Raw genomic sequence first — 18,416 nt, 5'->3', positions numbered from 1 at the left:
TTTGCGGAACACCTCCGTTCAGTCCGTAAGGGTGACCCCGAGCTTCCGGTCGCCTGTCATTTTAATTCACCGCTCCATTCCCACTCAGACCTCACCGTCCGCGGCCTCTTGCATTGTTCCACGGAAGCTCAGCGTAAGCTCGAGGAACAGCACCTCATCTTCCGATTAGGCACTTTACAGCCTTCCGGACTCAATATCGAGTTCAGCAATTTCAGATCATAACCTCGGTCCCTATTATATTTTTATATAGTTTTTATCCACACCTTTGGTTTGTGCCTTTTCCTTTTTTCTCTCCCACATGGCAGCTGTCTCTCACTCTGCCAGCGCATTTCGCACTTCATCTAGAGCCATCTTTTGTCTCTTTATCTGTCCTATTACCATCTCATCTCGTCTTGAATATCTCTTAATGTCTCTTCACCTCTCAGACCTTCCCTTTTGTTCTTTCATCCCCTCCCCCATTTCCCAGCCCCCAAACTGGCCTTTTAATCTAATAGCAAAATACTGCAGATGCTGGAAATCTGAAATAACAACAGAAAATGCTGGAAATACTCAGCAGGCCAGGCAGCATCCGTGGAGAGAGAAACAGAGTTAACGTTTCAGGGCTGGGACCCTTCATCAGAACTGGAAAAAGCTGGAGATGTAACAGATATTAAGCAGGTGCAGAGACAGGGGGGGGGGGGCAGTTAGGAGGGGAGGAAGGAATAGAAAGAACACCCTGTGCTTTTGTAAGAGGCAGGAAAGATAAAATGTTGCAAATGGGAATGGCAAAAATCATACTGCATGAAAAATGGGGGCAGGGCTAATTATCTGAAATTGTTAAACTCAAGGCTGCAAAGTGCCCAATCGAAAGAGGAGGTGCTGTTCCTCGAGCTTACGTTGAGCTTCATTGCAGCAATGCAATAGCCCGAGGACAGAGAGATCAGAGTGGGAGTGAAGCGGTGAATTAAAGTGACAGGCGACCTGTTTCATTTCCTGCTTTTTTCACAGTTCTGAAGAAGGGTTTCAACCGGAAACGTTAACTCTGTTTCTCTCTCCACTGATGTTGCCTGGCCTGCTGAGTTTTTCCAGCGTTTTCTGTTGCCTGGCCTGCTGAGTTTTTCCAGCGTTTTCTGTTGTTATTTCGGATTTCCAGCATCCGCAGTATTTTGCTATTGTACCATAACCACAGCTGCTCCCAGTCCCGAGATCTCCGACCTCAGTCCCAACACCGACCTCCAGGCCCCACCGCTCCCGCACTCCTGAAAGCACTCCCGAACCCCCCCACCACTCAACAGCACTCCCGAGGTCTGCGATCTTCCTATCCGACCCCCCCGACAGTACTCCCGAGGTCTGCGATCTTCCTACCTGACCCCCCCAACAGTACTCCCGAGGTCTGCGATCTTCCTACCTGACCCCCCCGACTGTACTCCCGAGGTCTGCGAACTTCCTAGCCGACCCCCCGACAGTACTCCCGAGGTCTGCGAACTTCCTATCCGACCCCCCGACAGTACTCCCGAGGTCTGCGATCTTCCTACCTGACCCCCCCCGACTGTACTCCCGAGGTCTGCGAACTTCCTACCCGACCCCCCGACAGTACTCCCGAGGTCTGCGATCTTCCTACCCGACCCCCCGACAGTACTCCCGAGGTCTGCGATCTTCCTACCCGACCCCCCGACAGTACTCCCGAGGTCTGCGATCTTCCTACCTGACCCCCCCGACAGTACTCCCGAGGTCTGCGATCTTCCTACCTGACCCCCCGACAGTACTCCCGAGGTCTGCGATCTTCCTACCTGACCCCCCCCGACTGTACTCCCGAGCTCTGCGATCTTCCTACCTGACCCCCCCGACAGTACTCCCGAGGTCTGCGATCTTCCTACCTGACCCCCCCCGACTGTACTCCCGAGCTCTGCGATCTTCCTACCCGACCCCCCGACAGTACTCCCGAGGTCTGCGAACTTCCTACCTGACCCCCCGACAGTACTCCCGAGGTCTGCGATCTTCCTACCTGACCCCCCGACAGTACTCCCGAGGTCTGCGATCTTCCTACCCGACCCCCCGACAGTACTCCCGAGGTCTGCGATCTTCCTACCTGACCCCCCGACAGTACTCCCGAAGTCTGCGAACTTCCTACCCGACCCCCCGACAGTACTCCCGAGGTCTGCGATCTTCCTACCCGACCCCCCGACAGTACTCCCGAGGTCTGCGATCTTCCTACCTGACCCCCCGACTGTACTCCCGAGGTCTGCGATCTTCCTACCCGACCCCCCGACAGTACTCCCGAGGTCTGCGATCTTCCTACCCGACCCCCCGACAGTACTCCCGAGGTCTGCGATCTTCCTACCCGACCCCCACTGAATCCAAATCACAGACTCCGAGGCACACCTGCCCCTCCTCCAGACCCCCGTGATCCAACCCAATTACTTACCTGAAAATTGGAGCATTAACCTGTGCAGGCTCCTGTGCGCCATCCAAATTATGATGAGGTCTGAGGCCCAAAATCCGGGGCTAGGTGGACCTCACCATTTGAGCGTAGGCTGTTGTCACTGTGCAGGTAAGGTGCTTAAAATTAGGCGCGCCCCAATTTCTAGGACAAAATCGCTTTATTCAGTATATAGATACAAAACAGATGAATTATTCCAGTATCTTAAAAAGTTGCATAAACACCCAAGCTTAAAAATGACATTGCAAATATCCTACATAAACTCGTCACCAGAGGCATAAACCTGGTCGTAACATAGAAAGTACAAACAATTGTAATAGTATTTAAATGACAACCTAATATTCACTCATCACCTACCTTGGATGAGGCAGGGGAATGGAACTTAAATTGAAGTACTTGGACAGCGAGAAGAAATGAGGGAAACTAGAGCTCTCAGGGTTGGGGTGGGAAGTAGTAAACAGTGAAGATTGGAGCACTCACGGAGGGCCTCGATGGGGGGTGGGGGTTAAGGAGCACAGCAGACCTGTGGGGATGGAGGGAAAAGGGATCTGGAAGTTAGCAGAGACTGGGAACAGTGGGGAAAATGTCAAGGGGCGAGCAGACATGTCAACTGAAAACTGGTTGAAAATGTTTTGCAATCATCCGATTGGTTGATGCTTTCATGAAGTTAGCTTGGTGCAAAATTGGGATCTGATTGAACCATGGTATCATATAATTAGCATGGAACAACCAACCATAAAAGCTCACCATAATCATACAATATTACAGACATATATAACTTTTAGCCCAAATATTTATGATTCTATTAATTAAAAATTTGGGCTAATTATTTGCATGTCATTCAATAGTTTGTTCAGGATGACTACATTTATTTCTTGACTTTTTTTTTGCAAGAGGTCCCATGGGATTCTGCATTATGACATAACAATGACATAACAAACCAGGCAAATGGACAAAACACTTCTCATTTGGTATGTAATTAATTGTCAACACACTGCTCACACCCATCAAGTTTAGACCAACACCAGTCTTGCTGCACTGAACGCAGTAGCACAATTTGACAAAGGGCTGTTTTTCCTTTAGATATTGAATATACAGCAATTATAAGTAGTTTTGTCCCAGCGCAATCTCGAAAATATTTCATTATATATACAAATTGCTGGCTCCCATTCAGCACTACCTTCGGAGTATTTTTAGCAGCAAGAGAAATATGACATCCTAGCTCAGCCTCAGCATGTCCCTATCATTGCACTGAAACACAAATGATCGGTGAACAGAGCATGGTGAGTATAGATAAAGCATCATCTGTCTGCAGCAAGAGACCAAACTGTTACGTCCGTGTAATAATAAGAAAAGGACTGCAGAGAACAGTACAACAGGTGTTTACTCAACGTGGGTCAAACTGCAACTGAAACAACAGATTACTACTCAGCGTTATATACAGGTGTGGTCACTGCCGGTACTACAGTATACATGAGCTGTAGAAAGTAGTTCCCCCTTAAAGGTACATACATTACAATTCCTCCCCTTTTAGATTAACAGTACCATAACACTCATTTAACAATTAACTACCAAACTAATTACAATTAACACTTTTAACATGCAACATTAGCTGAAAATAGTCTATTTATAAATTCAGTCTTTGGGGAGGCTTCCTGATCCTTTCTGGATAGCGCCTTTCCCGAGTGTCTTGCTCTTGGTGCGGAGGCGATTCTGGCCCCCTGTCGTCGGTTGGTTCATCAGCTTCCGATGCTGTTTCTGGGGTAGATGCTACCTGTACGTCGGGTTCATCACCAGGTACGTATGGGCGAGGCATGGGGTTGACTCGTTCCTGTGACTCTAGGATCTGGTCAGCATGGCGTCTCACGATGCTCTCCCTAACGTCCACTGTGTACATTAGTGGCCCCTGCCGTGTGCATATCGTTCCTGGTTGCCATTTCTCTGTTCGGTAGTCGCGGGCCAAGACTGGTTGCCCTACATTGAAGCTCCTTGTCGGCTTCTCATTGATGTGCTGGAATTGCTTACTCTCAACATCTCTTCGTACATTTGGTCTGAGCAAATCCAGACGAGATCTGCATGTGTCGCATTTCTGTAGGCTAACAGGAAATTGTCCACCTTATGCTGCAGTGGAATGTCGTCATCGCACATGGCCTTTACTGCTTTTTTAAAGGTTTGTACGAACATCTCAGCCAATCCATTTGTGGCTGGATGATACGGGGCGGATGTGTAATGCCTTACCCCATTCCTTTTCATAAATCTTCGAAACTCTTCGGACACAAACTGGGGTCCGTTATCAGAGCAAATCTGCTCTGGCAAGCCGTTCCTGGCAAAAATGGTCCGTAGGACTGCAATAGTTTTCTCCGTGGTGGTGGAGGACATTTTGATCACCTCAGGCCATTTCGAGTGCGCATCCACGGCTATTAAAAACATTGAGTCCATGAATGGACCAGCAAAATCAATATGCACCCGTTGCCATGGAGATGAGGGCCACGCCCATGGGTGTAGAGGGGCATGTGGTGGTGCACTTTGGACCTTCTGGCATCCTGAGCAGCTCTTTGTCAGGTCCTCGATTTGCTGATCGACCCCAGGCCACCACACATAAGCCCCAGCAAGGCATTTCATTTTCACCCCTCCCAGATGACCTTCGTGAAGCTCATTGAGCACTCTCTCCTTTAACTTGGGTGGAATTACCACTCGGGATCCACACATCAAGGTCCCCTGGCATACTGACAGCTGTTCTCTTCTGGATGAGAATGCTGGCAACAGTGAGTCGCCATGTGCTGGCCATCCCTTCACTGTCAAATCATATACCCGAGACAGTGTCGGGTCATTTCGGGTCTCCTTCTCTATACCAGCGTTAGTTACTGGCAAGCATTCAATTATAGTCGAATGAAATATTTCGACAGGATCCACTGCTGGTGCTTCCTCCGCAGTAGGCAGTGGCAGGCGTGATAGCCCATCAGCGTTTCCATGCTGTTTCGTGCCCTTATACTCGATTTCATATTGGTGCGCCCCTAGAAAAAGGGACCATCTTTATAGCCGTTGCGCAGTCATCACCGGAACGCCCTTCTTTGGATTAAAGATGGAGACAAGTGGTTGGTGGTCAGTCAGCAAGGTGAACTTCTGCCCGTGCAGATAGTGATTGAACTTTTTCACTCCCCACACTAGGCTGAGGGCTTCCCTGTCAATCTGGGCGTAGTTACGCTCGGCTGAGGTTAGTGACCGAGACGCAAAGGCTACTGGCCTCTCCGAGCCATCCGGGAATTTGTGCGACAGCACCGCTCCAATGCCATAGGGTGATGCATCACACGCCAACCGAATTGGTAGTGCTGGGTTGAAATGAGCCAACACCTCTTTTGATGTGATCAATGCTTTGCTCTTCTGGAAAGCTCGTTTACATTCGTCACTCCACTTCCATGGTACCCCCGTTTGCAGTAGGGTGTTCAGTGGGTGTGGTATGGTAGACAAATTCGGCAAGAACTTATGGTAGTAGTTCACCAGCCCGAGGAACGACCTCAGTTGTGACACATTTTCCGGTGCTGGAGCCTTGACTACTGCCTCAATCTTTTCAGGGGACTTATGTAACCCCTCTTTATCAATAACGTGGCCACAATGCGAGATCTGCTTCTGGAAAAACTCGCATTTGTGGCGATTAGCTCGGAGCCCATATTCCTTCAATCTAGTGAGCACCTGCTCCAGGTTGGCGAGGTGATCACTGTCATTTTCGCCCGCGACCAGGATGTCGTCCAAATAACACTGGGTCCCTGGAATCCCTTGCAGGACTTGTTCCATTGCTCATTGCCAAATAGCCGGAGCTGATGCTACCCCGAACACCAGCCGGTTGTATTGGTAGAGACCTTTATGAGTGTTGATCGTGAGGTACTGTTTCGAGGCTTCTTCTACCTCCATTTGCAGGTACGCCTGGGCCAGATCAATCTTAGTGAAGCGTTTCCCTCCAGATAGCGAGGCGAAAATATCTTCAATCCGCGGAAGCGGATATTGTACAGTGTGAAGGACGGGTTCACTGTCACCTTAAAGTCCCCACAGATGCGAACCTTCAGTGCTTGTATGGAATGCCAATCTAGCTGTATCTTCCGGATCCATTCATGTCCTAGTATTGGTGGTCCTCCATCTGGCAATACATATAGGTCCATTTTTGGTGTTTCCTTGCCGTTATATATAACGTTCACCCTTATTTTTCCTTTGGGGTAGACTTTTTGCCCCGTGTACGTCTTCAAGACAATCTTTGTATCTCTCAAGGGTATATGTGAGAATAGTCGCTTGTAGTCCCTTCGGTTTATGACTGTTAGGGCTGATCCTGTGTCCAATTCCATTTTCACTTGGACTCCTGCTATCTTGAGCGTGACCCAGATAGTTTGGTGATCCTCCGTTTTGATCACATTATGTAGTTTCAGACAACCCAGCTCCTTGCTTCCGGAGTCTGTATCACTCTTCTGTTCGTCTGAACTACTCCCCGTCACCTTATGTACCTTCTTGTACTTCTCCTGTGGAGATTTCTTGCTGCTGGTTTTCTTTCCCGACCTGCAGACTCTTGCTATGTGTCCTACTTTTCCACACTGTCTGCACACTTTGTCCTTTAACCAGCAATCATTATGGTCGTGTGTTGTTCTGCCGCAGCGATAGCACTTCACTGTTCCGTATGACATTTCATTTGTGCCATATTCTTGCGGTCTCTGTTGTATCTCTGCAGCACCCCGTGCTGCTGCTTCGTGTGATACTGCAATGCTGAAAGCCTTGTCCAGCGCAAGATCCTTTTCTGATAGAAGCCGTTTCTGGGTTCCTTCACTTTGAAACCCACACACAAACTTGTCCCTTAAAGTATCTGCTGGTCCCGTTCCAAACTGGCAGTGTTTCGATAGCTTGCGCAGTTCTGTTAAATATTCAGCATTACTTTCATCTTTATGCTGGTTCCTTTTGTGAAACTTAAATCTTTCTGCTATCAGCAGCAGTGTGGGGTTTAAGTGGTCCTGTAGGATTGACACTATGTTTTCAAAATCCTTTTCTACTGGCTTCTCTGGGGTTACTAGGTTTCGTAGTAAGCCATACGTTTTTGCACTCATTGAATTCAACAATACCAGCGCTTTCTTGTCATCTGGCACTTCATTCGCCTTGCAGTATACTTCTATGCGTTCGACATATGTCGTCCAATCTTCGACTTCATTGTCGAACGCTGTGATACTGCCACTCTTCGGCATTTTTGGGTGTGGTTAGACTGGCTTAAAATGGCGTCTCCCGCGCTTTGCTTTCTTCCCCGCTGCGGCTTAAAATGGCGTCTCCCGCGCTGCTGCCAACGCCGCTCTCGGCGGTCCTCGTGGCAAATGGCGACGCCGTGGGTTTCGTGCGCTGCTCCTGCGCTGCTGCCAATGCTGCTCTCTGCGGTCCTCATGGCAATGGCAGCACCTCGCGTTTTCCTGCACGCCTCTCTCCCCCGTTGACGCTGCTCGGCCCTTGACCACCGGCTGCGCTCTGCTCTCTCTCGCCTCTCTCCCCCGTTGACGCCGCTCAGTCCTGAACACCGGCTGCGCCCTGTGCGCTCTGCCCTCTCTCTCTCTCCCCCGTCGACGCTGCTCGACCTTTTTCTGTGCTGCTCGGTCGGGCTCTAGCCCGTCGCTGTCCGGAAAGGGTCTGCGCAGTACCTGTTGCCAGCCCGTTTCGCTGGACCACCATGACTGGAAAGCCAAGCCTGGCTCTCGACCGCCTCCCCTGCAATGCTCAAATCTCCGCTGGATGACTGGGCGGTTGCCTGTGGTCGACGCCCGTGCTTCTGGACTCGACCTTCTTCCACTGTTCTCCAGGAGCGAATCCCTGGGAGGTGATGCAGAGTTGAAGGTAGGTTCGAACTTGCTCGTCACCACTGTTACGTCGGTGTAATAATAAGAAAAGGACTGCAGAGAACGGTACAACAGGTGTTTACTCAACGTGGTTCAAACTGCAACTGGAACAACAGATTACTACTCAGCGTTATATAGAGGTGTGGTCACTGCCGGTACTACAGTACACATGAGCTGTAGAAAGTAGTTCCCCCCTTAAAGGTACATACATTACACAAACCCTTTGTGATTTTTCAGTTTTAGCAGTTACTTTGCAGACAAGTGCTAAAGGATTTTGCACAGTAAAACTTCCAAATATAGACAACGAACACTCACTCGCTTAATATGGAATGTTTAACACTAATAAAAAAGATAGACTTGCATTTATACAGCGCCTTTCATGACCTCAGGATGTCCTAAAGCGCTTTACAGCCAATTAGCTACTTTTGAAGTTCAGTCACTATTGTAATGTAGGGAAATGCAGCAGTCAATTTGCACACAGCAAGGTCTCGCAAACAGCAATGTGATAATGATAATCTGATTTGTTTTAGTTATTTTGGTTGAGGGATAAATATTGGCCAGGACATCGGGGAGAACTCCCCATCTCTTCTTTGAATAGTGCCACGAGATTTTTTACATCTACCTGAGAGGGCAGATGGAGCCTCAGTTTAACGTCTCATCCAAAAGATGGTCCTGCTCCAGCAAAAAGCTGCACGACACAATAAACCAAATAGTCTTCTTCTGTATTGTACATGTGTGTGGTTCTTAAAAAAGCAGTTTGACGTAACATATTAAGATTAAACTGGCAGACATACCATGAGGAATGCAATGGGAGATCAGGGAAGCATTATACCATTTAATGCACACTGTTATTCTACTACGAAAGTGCCCTTTAAAGGCCACAAAATTTGGTGCCCACACTTCATCGATAATAAACAAATGAGGCCGGCAGACCAATTTTCCCTGGTCCTGCCATTGGCTCATCAGGGGCGTGCAACATGTGCAGCTTCAGGATTGTGCCCCGATTATTCTGGGCCATATTTTGCTACTGTAACAAACTTTGAAGCATGATGTGGGGCATGTGGGGAAAAGATGCCCCTGAAAAATTGCTGCACATTTTTCCCCTCTTCAAAACTAATTTTGAAACCTCTTATTCTGCACAGACATTTTAGCTATTCATTTTAATGAAGAGTTTTGTTCTTTTAACTGATCACTAACTGCAATGAATCATGGCAAAATTCAGTGTATCCAGCATGCCTAATATAAATAGAATAAATCTCAAAGTTAATGGTATTACGGTGGCAACATCCCTTATGTCCACAAAGGCCTTTCTTTAGCATAACATCGTCAAAGGACAGATGACTGGAAGTAGTCATGGCAATGCTGTCATGTTCACCCTCATAACCAACAGGAGATATGTGTAATGTAAGACAGCTTTTAAAATATTCTCCTGAACAACCTCATGTTCCTAGGAAACCAGAGGTCAAGCACGACTCGAGGCCAGAATATTCCCATCCTTTGGTAAACTGCATATGATAAAAGGGTAAAAGAAAAATTCAATTTTCAGGCAACCCTCTGAAATTAAATTTTCAGTGCAAAGACCTGGTGGCTTTAAAGATTTACACCAAGCAAGACTATTAAGATTAGTTTACCCTTCCAACCACCTCAGAGACACAGTTAGATTCTAGAAATTGCTGTTACCTTATAAAACCAAAACAGATTGCATTCAGAAAAAAACACTCAATATAAACATTCAGCAACAAAAGATACCACATAAGATAGTATTTCTATTCAATACCTTTTATAACATTGAACACCAAAATCCAAAGCATCATATTTCACATGCACGTTCATGCTCCCTTGTGTTGGAATTATATAAATGATAGAATTCTTGGTTTACTGATCTCTCCTATTGAAATAGTTCAGTTGAAAGTCTAGATTTAACAAAGATGCAATCATAGACGCATAAAAAAACTGCAGGTGAGGTGTACAAACTCTGACCAATTTACATTTCAAGCCTTTGAATACTTAGACGCTGGGCAGTACATTTAAGTATCTTACAGAAACTTATCAGTGGCATTAAATTAAAAAAATCAAGGAACAGGCCTAACTCATGAGATCTTTATTCCCATTAATTACTGCTCCTTGATGTATCTACTGTGTATTGAAAAATAGCAATTTTTCATAACATTTTGCACAGTAGATTGTTGAAGATATTTCATCAACACATTCTTCATAATTAAAATACTTTGTCACTGGTTGAGGTATGTAGTGGAGCTTCTGAGCATTAGTTGGAGGAAGCAGGAATGGTGTTCATATCAGGGCAATGACTAATTAAAATGTTTTAATTTGTTTTCATTTAGGTTTATGATAGTTACGCTGTTGAGAAATCAAGCCTGTGAGCAACAGGAACTAAGCTGTGTGATGAGCAGTAATGGCAGTAGTCCTAGCAGAAACAAGATTCTAAAATTCTTATCATGAATCAACAAAAGTGGTAAGAACCCACTTATATCCTAAGCAACTACATTAAAATGATCAAAAGCAAGAGTATTAGAAGGATAATGTGGGAGAAAAATTGGGGGTGTACATAAGCATCTACCAGGACTATCTGGACATGAATGTTAATGCTGCATGTCTTTAGTAGAGGAATAATGGATGAAAGATGGTGATTAATCAAATCCAGTTACAACTGGAAAACAATCTGAACACTTGAACTGAATATGCTGGAAATCCATTTGGTTTGGCGAGGAGGTCTACTTCAGACCCATAGGACACTTCAATGTTTACACTTTGAGGATAATAGATACATATTGGAGAAGGGGGAATTCTGTTTTTTTGGTGTATAATCTTTGGGGGAGACAAGACTAAAGCAATTTTAATTTGAGGTTACGCTCAGACCTTGGTAAAGCTCCTTGCATATCTGTGTGCTTCAGGATGGAGTAGGTGGTGTGGCATATCTTTGAATCATAGATCTAGCTACTAAAATATTTATTTAGTTTTATTTTCCTTTTCAGCCGTGGCTCAGTGGGTAGCACTCTCGCCTCCGAGTCAGAAAGCTGTGGGTTCCAGTCCCACTCCAGAGGCTTGAGCCCAAAAATCTAGGCCGACACTCCAGTGCAGTACTGAGGGAGTGCTGCACTGTCGGAGGTACCGTCTATCGGATGAGATGTTAAACCGAGTCCCCGTCTGCTCTCTCAGGTGGACATAAAAGATCCCATGGCACTATTTCAAAGAAGAGCAGGGGAATTATACCCGGTGTCCTGGCCAATATTTATCCCTCAACCAACATAACAAAAACAGATTATCTGGTCATTATCACATTGCTGTTTGTGGGACATTGCTGTGTGCAAATTGGCTGCCGCGTTTCCTACATTACAACAGTGTACTTCAAAAAGTACTTCATTGGCTGTAAGGCGCTTTGGGACATCCAGTGGTCGTGAAAGGTGCTATATAAATGCAAGTCTTTTTTTTCCATAAGATATATGTGTGTTGCTCTTTATGTAATGAGCAGGTGCATTACAATATAATTTTCTTATCACTATGCTTCATTTTTCTGCAATTGCCACCATATTTTGCTACCTCTATTTTGTTCTGCAATTTCTCACACTTAAAAAATAAACGGAATCACAAAAGGAATAAGGGATACAAGAATGAGTTGAAATATCTGAACTAGATTATGTGCCAACATTGCAGGAAATAGCACTGATGCTTGGTCACATTTGATAATCAACTGAGAATTTGAACTGAATAGTTTCCCTGTAAACATCATAATTTGATGCATCTCTGAAGGTGAATTAAAACTATACTGTAAAATTCCAGGGAAAGTAATGGAAGTTAATGCATCCGACATTATTTCTGCAAATTCAACCTTCAGCAAAATGAAAAAGTTGAATCAATGTTTGTTCAAAAATATCTTCATACAACAATAAAAATCTCATCTATCACAAACTGGAATATCTTGTCTGAGATCACAACTTCCTTTGTATACAATAATCAGTCAGCCATGAAACCAGATAGCACAAGATTGCTCCCAATTACAGTACAATATATATTAACATCACTTAATAGGAACGGCAGATTGGTTTTCATCTCCGGATCCACAACCCTGTTCAAAATGTGGCATAGACTCAGTTAAAAATAGATTTGTGTGTGTCTAATGATGAATTTGCAATATGCTAAATAGATCAGTAGGCATGTCCCTCCCCTATGATTGAGTGGGTAAATTTGCAGTTCTGTGTGACAATGAGACAAGAGGACCCAGGCTTGAGATCTCAGCTGTGCAGTGAAGTTACTATAATTGGCCTCATTGTCCCTGGTAAGAGAATAACAATGACACAACTCACACAGCTCCCTACGCCTGATCACTATCCAGCGATTCTTGCTGGAAGTTTACATGCAAGCTTGATAGGTGACAGTAGTGTTGAGCTTAAAGCTACAATGACCACCATTGTCTATTAGCTCACCGCTGCTTATTGTACAGTCTCACATGAAGTGGCAATGTGGCAGAGGGCAACCGTTGTCATGGAACCTTCCCATAGTACGAGTCATTGCCTTCAAGAGGAGAAAACTGAACAAGGAAAAATAAATAAAAAGCAAACATGGAGAATAAATCCATTCATTAAGCCTTGGTAAAATTATGAAAGAAGTCTATGTTCCCATGGATCTTTTTTACTTTTTCAATATGCGGTAACCTATTTTAGAAATCTGCCTTAGTATGCAGTTTACAAAAGGTAAGCACCAGCTAACAAAAGACGCGAACCATCTCGCAGTGAACAAAGTATTTGGTCAATATAGCAATGATGTAGCTCAATGATGAAGTATTACTGCACAATTTCTACAGGGTCAAAAAGTGGTTAAGAATACTGAAAAGAAAACATGAGCAATGTTAGAATTGCAGTACCTTCACCAGATATTATCATGTTATATCAACAGGTATAACTCATCTTCCCAAATGCTAACAGGCTGCAGTAAAACTACAATTCTGCCAAGCTCCTCTCGCAACCCCCTCTCCCCCCCCCCCCCCAGCCCCCCTGAAACAAAGCTAAAGCTTTACATAATTTTTAAATATTAACATTACACTTTGCATGGCAGCAGCACACACATACCTTCACTTCCTCAGTATTTGCTGTCTATAAAGCAACAGCACTACAGACCATTTCTAAAAATCCATTAGGAGCTGATATTTCAGCTCTTTCATACCATGTCTTGGCTAGGTCTTCTTTATTTCATTCCTTTTCCTACTGAAAGGAAGTCAATGTGGACTGGCTCAATGATAACTGGAGTAAGCCTTTTCTAACAGTGGGTTCTAATCTCTCAAGCTTCATACCGTCAATGTAAATACTTGATTTCAAGTGCCAAAGAATTTTCTGAAAATGTATCAGGACATCAAGACAAAATTTACAACAATCAGATTTTTAAAAAAGGAGTGCTGAGCTAAAGGTTTTGCAGCAAACTGCACACACACACTATGAATGGACTCTTCTGCTCTGTTGCATTTCACTTTCCAATGAAGCGATTGTCAAGGGCCTGCATAGCTTTCTCTCCAGTTTCCAAGGCAACAGGGGAAAGAGCAATTTAATTTATGTGATCATTAGCATTTCTGATGTCTGGAAATTCAACTGAAGTTTGGGGACTTCAAAACAAAAAAGTGTTCTTTTTGGTCAGTAGTTTTGGCCTCATTAGTTCTAGATCATGAAAAATAGAAAATTCAGTGCTCCATGAATTTGTTTCATTTAGGGAAAAAATGTGAAAATGTAATTTATTTATTTTTAAACCAAAGAAAAAAGATGCATGAAGGTGATAAAGAAAATTAATGTATAAGTTGCACTTTTATTACAGCCTAGCCCTTCTGTATATGTACTTCAAAATTTAAATAATAAAATGCCACATTTCCCATCCATTTCACCCCCCTGCACCATAAAAAGGGGTCATGCATCAGTAAAAATTGAAAATGTAATATACGTTGTAACACTAACTATTTAATAGCAGAAGTACATTGCTCTATGTGCCAGTTCTCAATACCAGACAACTCCACAATAAAATCCTGAACCCTGAAATTAAACACACTGGACCAGAAACTCCTCAGGGGCATTGCCAGTTTGTCACAGAATCCCTGCCGAAAATCCAGTTGTGTCGGGTTTCTGCCATTTCCAAGAGTTTCTTACTTGCCTTGTACTAGCTTTCAGATGGGCAAACAGGGTCCAGGCCAGAGTGGGCTGAAAGGGACATGATTTGGGTTGAGGAGGTGTGGGAGGGCACGTTCGGCATAGGTAACCCCCCCACCCATCTCCAAATGGTGGATGGGTGCCCAAGTTTCCAACTACAAGGGGAAGATAGATGCAGAAGATGTGCCTGCAGTGGCACCTGTGTCCACCTGCCCCATGCAAATTAGGTGCCTTCCAACTGAACCTGCAAACTCTAATGGGCCAGCGTTGGATGGTACCAGTGGGTGCGATCCCAGTGTAACTGCTAATCCATTCCCAATCTCCATAAGTAGCAAAGGGAAAATAAATTATCTCCTGGGAGGTGGCTGAATATGGAATATGGCATAAGCAGAGGACTGCCAGACCTCAGTGTGTAGCATAAGGGATGGTGGAAGTAAAATAAGGAGAACAGTTAATAAAATGGGGAGGAAGAATAAAACATAATTTTCTTTTATGATGATATAAACGTGCACGACGTGAATTCAAAATGGAGACACTCTTAGGGTGTGGTCTCAAGTTTCTATGAATTCAATGTGCATTTTATTCCACATCATTATTTTACAGAAATGCCTGCTAAGAAAATTAAGTACTTCAAATTTTGACTAGTGGTATAATAGGAACTTATGAATTGGTAGATGAAAAAAAGACCACGGTTCACCTTCAACTATTTTCGGAGTCGCATGATACAACAATAATGGAGTTATTGACCAATCATAATAATCAATACCAATTAGTCTACAACAGACCCAGACAGGAGGTGAGGAAAATACCAGTGGTGGAAAGCCTTAGGAACTATCGATCTAAAGTTACCTGCTCTTCCTAAGCATGCTAAACTTCCCACATAGCATGTGCCAAATTACTCATATATTGTATCCCAAAATATTATTTTCTGAAAGAATTCTATCAAATTTGCATGTGAATTAATCAATACTACAGTATTGCAAACCCCACCGCCTCATAAATCAGAAGACAAACTCTTAAAAATCAGGAGATTTCGTATAAAAATCATGAGTTGCTATTTTTTTTCCAAACATAAACCAATATAGATTGACAACAGAAAATGCTGGAAAAACTCAGCAGGCCAGGAGAGAGAAATAGAGTCAATGTTTCAGGTTGAAACCCTTCGTCAGGACTGAAAAAACACAGGAAATTAAACAGATTAAAAGGCCAGTTTGGGGGCTGGGAAATGGCAACAAAAGAACAAAAAAGAGAAGTGAAGAGACATTAAGAGGTATTCAAAACAAGACAAGATGGTGATAGGACTAGTAAAGAGGCAAAAGACGGCTCTGGATTAGGTGTGAAATGCGCTGGCAGAATGAGAGACAGCTGCCACGTGGGAGAGTAAAAAAGGGGGAAGGGCACAAAACAAAGGTGTGGATAAAAAATATATGTAAAAATGTAATAGGGGCCGAGGTTATGATCTGAAATTGTTGAACTCGATATTGAGTCCGGAAGGCTGTAAAGTGCCTAATCGGAAGATGAGGTGCTGTTCCTCGAGCTTACGCTGGGTTTCCGTGGAACAATGCAATGGGGAACATTTAAAATGGTGTTCAACAAAGTTCAGGAAAAATATATTGCGCTAAAAGGAAAGAACAAACTAAACAATAATGAGACTCCATGGATGAATAAAGACATAAGGTAAAAATTGAGGGTAAGGAAAGAGGCATACACTAAGTACATGGACAGGAGGGGAGAGCATGATGAGGGAGAATACGAAGAGATTACGAGAGAAGTCATAAAAACAATTAGGAAGGCAAAGAGGAACTATGAAATTAAATTATCAAGGAACATAAAACAAAATAGTAAAATATGTTATAGGCACATCAATAAAAAAGGAAGGTTGGGATGGGAATAGGGCCATTAAGGGATAGTCAGGAGAATACCACAGGTAATGATAGAGAAATGGCAGAAATATTAAATAATGATTTTGCTTCAGTATTTACCAGGGAGATAGAACAGGTGGACATAACATTGGATGATGAGATTAGTAATGAAATAAGTGCATTAAAAATTTTTAAAAAGGGGATATATTAAATGAATTAATCAAACCCAGAGGATAAAACCCCTGGTCCGGATGGATTGCATCCATGCATTTGAAAAGAATCTAGGGAAGAGATAGCAGAGGCATTACTACGCATACTTAATAATTCGTTAGAAAAAGGCATAGTGCCAGAGGACTGGCAGATAGCTAATATAATACCGATATTTAAGAAGGGGATAGAACATGTCCAGGGAATTATAGACCAGTCAGCTTAACATCAATGGTAGGAAAAATAATGGAATCCCTACTAAAGGAGAAAATAGAAGAACATCTAGAAACCAAAAATATAATGAATAGTCAACATCAATTTCAAAAGGGAAAGTCTTGTTTGACCAACATTATTGAATTTTTTGAAGAGGTAACAGAGAGAGTAGACAATGGTAATGCAGTAGATGTAATTTATCTGGATTTTCAAAAGGCCTTCGATAAGGTACCCCATAATAGACTGATGAACAAGGTCAGAGAATGTGGAGTCAGGGGACAAGCAGCAAGCATGGATTGCTGGCTGGCTTCAGAACAGAAAGCAGAAAGTAGGAGTAAAGGGTAGCTATTCACAGTGGCAGAAGGTGGGTAGTGGTGTTCCACAAGGATCAGTGCTGGGACCACTGCTGTTCACAATTTACATTAACGATTTAGACTTGGGAACCAAAAACACAATTTCTAAATTTGCGGATGACACCAAATTGGGGGGGGTAGTCAATACTGAGGAGGACTACAACAAGTTACAGGAGGACATTATTAAACTTGCAGAATGGGCATATAATTGGCAAATGAAGTGCAACACAGATAAATGTGAGGTATTACATTTAGGTAGGAAGAATAGGGAGGCCACTTATCACTTGGAGAGTGCGAGTCTAGGTGGGGTAGAGGAACAAAGGGATCTAGGAGCACAAATACACAAATCACTAAAATTTGCGACACAGGTTAGCAAGGCCATAAAAAAAGCAAACCAAGCACTAGGGTTTATTTCTAGAGGTATTGTTAAGTCTGTAAGTTGTTCAAGTAATTAATACTCAGACTTAATCAGTAACAATAAAACAGGTCTTTACTGGTTGGAGGTAGGGACTACACTGAATACAAGATTACTGCACAGTGCTTATATACCGGTGTGTTCACCCCCGGTATTACGTCTACAGCAGCCTGAGAAAGTAGTACATCTCTTAAGGTGGAACAGGCTTAAGCTCTCTTAAGGTGGAACAGGTTACATACACAACAGGTATAGAATTGAAAAATAGTGAAGTTATGCTAAACCTGTATCGAACCTTGGTTAGACCACACTTTAGATTACTGCATACAGTTCTGGTCGCCATATTATAAAAAAAGGATATAGAGGCACTGGATAGGGTGCAAAGAAGATTTACAAGGATGATACCAGAAATGCGAGGGTATACATATCAGGAAAGGATGAACAGGCTGGGTCTCTTTTCTCTTGAAAAAAGGCTGAGGGGTGACTTAATAGAGGTCTTTAAAATTATGAATAATTTTGATAAAGTGGATACAGTGAGAATGTTTCCACATGTGGGGAAGAGCATAACTAGAGGCCATCAATATAAGATAGTCACCAAGAAATCCAATAGGGAATTCAGAAGAAACTTCTTTACCCAAAGAGTGGTGAGAATGTGGAACTCGCTACCACAGGGAGTGGTTGAAGCAAATAGTATAGATGCATTTAAGGGGAGGCTGGACAAGCATATGAGGGAAAAGGGAATAGAGGGTTATGCGGATAGATTTAGATGAGAAAAGATGAGAGGAGGCTCATGTGGAGCATAAACGCTGGCATGGACTGGTTGGGCCAAATGGCCTGTTTCTGTGCCGTATATCCTATGTAATCCTATGTAGACTCAGTGACTCCTGTTGGGAACACTGGCACCATTTCAGCTGAAACCCTCCACCATCCACCTACTCACTGCACAGCTGCTGAG

At 43.8% G+C, this 18,416-nt stretch overlaps 1 protein-coding gene and 1 long non-coding RNA gene across 2 annotated transcripts in view; one reads left to right on the top strand and one right to left on the bottom strand.

Annotated features, from left to right (window-relative positions):
- myo10 (myosin X) overlaps positions 1 to 18,416 on the bottom strand; it is a 312,484-nt gene that overhangs the window by 190,326 nt on the left and 103,742 nt on the right. The window lies entirely within an intron of this gene.
- The window catches only part of LOC147117619 (uncharacterized), a 63,116-nt gene continuing 48,119 nt past the window's right edge, over positions 3,420 to 18,416 (top strand). Inside the window, exons 1-2 of the long non-coding RNA XR_015078490.1 lie at positions 3,420 to 3,702; positions 10,614 to 10,744. This is a non-coding gene — a long non-coding RNA (uncharacterized LOC147117619). The remainder of the gene's footprint in view (positions 3,703 to 10,613; positions 10,745 to 18,416) is intronic.

This window comes from Somniosus microcephalus, chromosome 5, assembly GCF_052327205.1.
Source record: "Somniosus microcephalus isolate GS21.2 chromosome 5, FLI_Smic_1.0, whole genome shotgun sequence".
Taxonomy (NCBI): domain Eukaryota; kingdom Metazoa; phylum Chordata; class Chondrichthyes; order Squaliformes; family Somniosidae; genus Somniosus; species Somniosus microcephalus.
The sequence above is the reverse complement of the archived record's forward strand: the minus strand, read 5'-3'. Positions and strand labels throughout refer to the sequence as shown.